General features: G+C 26.9%; 1 long non-coding RNA gene across 2 annotated transcripts; it reads left to right on the forward strand.

Moving 5' to 3' along the window:
* The first annotated feature begins 767 nt into the window (after window positions 1–767).
* LOC112685338 lies at window positions 768–2,765 on the forward strand. Of its 2 annotated transcripts, XR_003148785.1 has the most exons (4): window positions 768–1,148; window positions 2,070–2,236; window positions 2,300–2,528; window positions 2,611–2,765. It is a non-coding gene; the product is annotated as an uncharacterized LOC112685338 (long non-coding RNA). The 2 variants fall into 2 exon arrangements; XR_003148784.1 differs by having other exon boundaries at window positions 773–2,236.
* The last annotated feature ends 1,097 nt before the right edge of the window (window positions 2,766–3,862 follow it).

Consider the following 3,862-nt stretch of genomic DNA (forward strand, 5'->3'; position numbering starts at 1 on the left):
CTTACAGGCACTTATACAAGAGAGAGTTTTAGGGGTTCAAATCTCCCACCCTTGTAATTCAGGAAAACTATTAAATGTTTTATAGAATAAAAGTGGTTTATATATTATGTAAGTATGAAAATATACAACCTTAACCCCGCCCCGCAAAAAAAATAAATATTTTATTTTTTGTACGCATCGGAATACGTATGTTTTCCAATTAAAAAATGTCCTGCTACCATAATAAATTTGAAAAGTAGCTCCAAACATAATTTCCCGTTGATTGGTTAATATGTATGTTACTTGTTTGACTTGAAGTTGACATGTAGTTTGAGTAAGTGAGTTGCTGACTGCACATACTTTAAAATCTTTAATGAGTGGTTCAAGTTTACCCTAAAAAATCACGTTTTTAATAAGTCTTCTGGCGAATATTCCGTGGTAATCTTTAAGAGAATATAGCTTATGCGTAGGGCTCGGGACTAGTTGAATTTGCATATTTTTATTGAATAGTCCAAACAATTGTCAAGTAAAACAAAAATTTGTTCCAAGTTGTAGCGAATTTAAAAACATCAAAAAATGCATATTTTCATAATATTACAATTTTTCGGAAACATGCATTTTTTTTATGATGAAAACATTTTTTATACATGTAATATCCTATATTAAGTACGACGTAGAATATTTCTCACAACATTGTGGATAATATGGACGCTTCTGTTTTTCATTTAAGAAAATAAAATAAAATAAGAATTTTATAAATAGAATGTTTCCGTGTATTATCGAAATAAACTATTATCGACTAACAACAAATAAAGATAAAATATTTCAATCTGCTATTGCTGTACCGTCCGCGCTCTGCATGTCAGTCACGCCATTCGTTTCTTGTGTTATTTTGTGCGCAATTGTTACCAGTATTGTATTTTTATTTTTTATCAAATTTCATTAAATATTTAATTTAATTTCGTCACAAAAATGCCTAAGAAATTTACATGTGTTTTAGTTAAAAAGTATATTACAGAATTTGGGTCAGATGTTTTTTCAGCATACTATAATGTGCTGTTTTGTAATTATTGTGAAACGAAAGTGAGCGTGGATAAAAGGTTTATTGTCACCCAACATCTTAAGACGGAAAAACAAATGGGCAGCTAAGGGTATTAAAAATCGCCCAGGTACAAGTAAAATGCACAACAATTTATAACGGACACAAGAAAAAAGTTTATATTTAGTCACAATCTTTATGAAGCTTTGATGTCAGCTAATATACCTTTGAATAAATTATCAAATCCATATTTTAAAGAATTTCTATCGAAGTGCACTGATAAAGATATTCATTCTGAGTCAACGTTACAAAAAGGTTATGTTGATGAAATTTATGAAAATAAAATTAAGGATAATGTTCAAAATAAATGTATTAGTGTATCAACAGATGAAATTACCGATGTCATAGGTAGATGATATGTAGCCAATGTTGTTATTGGCATTTTAAATGAAACTAGAAGTAGTATGATTTTTCTTTTACATTCCGAGTAGCTGGAAAAATGTAATCATTCCCAAAGGCGGACTGGGAAACAATCGACCCAGGGACAATAGTCAAAGTAACCAGACCTATTCTTGTTTATTCATACGATAAACGTATAAATGTAATTTTATACTTATATAAGTCACCTAAACTCAACTAATTATAACATTAATAAAATTTAAAATATATTTGTTTAACACTTTGATAAAAATTATTTCTTTAGATATAAAGACATACTTTTCTACACTTATTTCTACTGTAACATCTTAAAATATTTTTAAAAAGTTTCGAGCATTTTCCAACATAACTCAATTCTGTGGACTTAAACAAACTACCTCTGAATTATTTAAAAATGCTAGAGTTGTAATTATTGGATCTTATATAGAAATTATGCGATCAATCATGTCATAAGTTGAATTCCAATGGGTTGGACAATCTTGCTTTAGTTTTAAAAGAGGCAAACCAGTTTGTTATTGATGTTATTGAAAATTATGTAATTTTACTAAAGTGTGTGAACTCTTCTTAAAAAATTGAACTATTGCTTTAACTTTATATATTATGGGCTCAATAGAATTCAAACTTGATTGAACTACTAAATTGATCGAGTGAGCAAAACAAGATAAATATCGCTGCTTTAATATTTGCTGCATAGTCACTTACTACTCCAGTTAGTTTACAAGACGAATTCCAATCATCAACCCTATTTCTCAAGTACCGAGCCAAGTTGCTTGCTTATATGTATGTTTTTCATCAAAACTATTACAGCCAAGTAAATTGATGAAAGTTGTGTTTCATTTTTAGGATCAATAAAATGAGCTGTTACTGCTATGAAACTTTCATTATTGATAGACATCCAGCAAACAGACATAGTGCCGTTACATTGTTATTTTTTGTCTTTGACGCATTCAAGGGTCATTTCGTACATCTGTGGTAATAAATTCTGTGTTACGGTTTTTATAGATGGAATGGAATAGGATGGGCACATGTTAATCAACTTTCGGAACTCTTTATCCTCTACAATGCTAAAAGGGTGATATTCTTTTACAATCATCATTACTAATTGTTCATCAATCATTTTAGCCTTAGTCATTAGAATTGATCTTTGTATATAGTTATTTATAGATGCCTGCTGTTTAGAAATATGACTTAAATCTTTTTATACTGGTGCTGCAGTTAAATGATTGTTATGTGACATAGATGATGATGGTTATGAATCATTGAGTACCTCAAAATTTGGGATACACATCTTATAATTTAAAAAATATTGTAGTGTGATTATAATATAAAATTTATTTATTGAACATTTATTTTTTTAAATGTAAGTAATTAATAAAATAAACAATAGTCCTCAAAAATTATACAACAATTTTTTTCAGCCATATGGCTTCATTATTTAAATTTTATAAAATCTATATTTTTCTGATTATTAATACCAAGCTTTAAGTTTTAGAAACTAATTTTAAAAATACTGTAATTTTTTTTTTAATCTCATTTATATTCTATAGTATAGTATATATTATTTGAAAAATATTGCATTGTTACATTTGTATCATTAAAGAAAACGAATTTATGTTAATTTTTTTTTAATTTTAGCTTGAACAATCAATACTTCCAAGGACTATTACCAATTTTTTTATTTTAATGAACTTCACTTGAGTTTATAATTGTATAAAAAATTATGCTTTACATTAACTTTTATCTTAACTGAGTTAGTACAAAATTCAATTAATTATTAACTTTTAACTTAGCATTGGTTACATACTTAAATTTGACATCAGTTATCACATAGATTATAATTATAATTAACACTTAATTTTTTTTTATTGGTTTTGTATCAAATTTTTAAATTATAAGTGATACAATAAACTCCTAATAATTAAATCCTAATAATTCAAAATAGCTTATATAAAATATGGAATTTAAAACTATTAATTCATAAAATTATAAATTTTATAAATTTCTAAGAAAATAATTTAATTATTTTTATGTAATTTATAACACATCATTAAAATAAAAAATAATTGTTATCACTTTTTTTAAGATTTTTAAATAGTAGTCCAATCAATTTTAAAATAAACCCTTGAAACCGAAAATACTGGGAGTTTTTAGATATACACGTTTTATTCATATGACTCATGTAGGGTTTGACAAAATTGTATTTATCTTATCCGAGTTTGAAAAATAATTAACTTATCCTACCCTGATTTCATAGCTTTAATCAACTGTTGTATGTGGCATGTGCCACTAAAAAATATAGCGATAAATTCCATGAATGATGAACATGACATAATATCAGGAATCGGCCTACAACACTGTGACCCACCAATCACGGACCTATGTTATATTCCAAAATTTTCATCTGAT

Source organism: Sipha flava, unplaced genomic scaffold (assembly GCF_003268045.1).
Source record: "Sipha flava isolate LNK unplaced genomic scaffold, YSA_version1 273_pilon_pilon, whole genome shotgun sequence".
Lineage (NCBI taxonomy): Eukaryota > Metazoa > Arthropoda > Insecta > Hemiptera > Aphididae > Sipha > Sipha flava.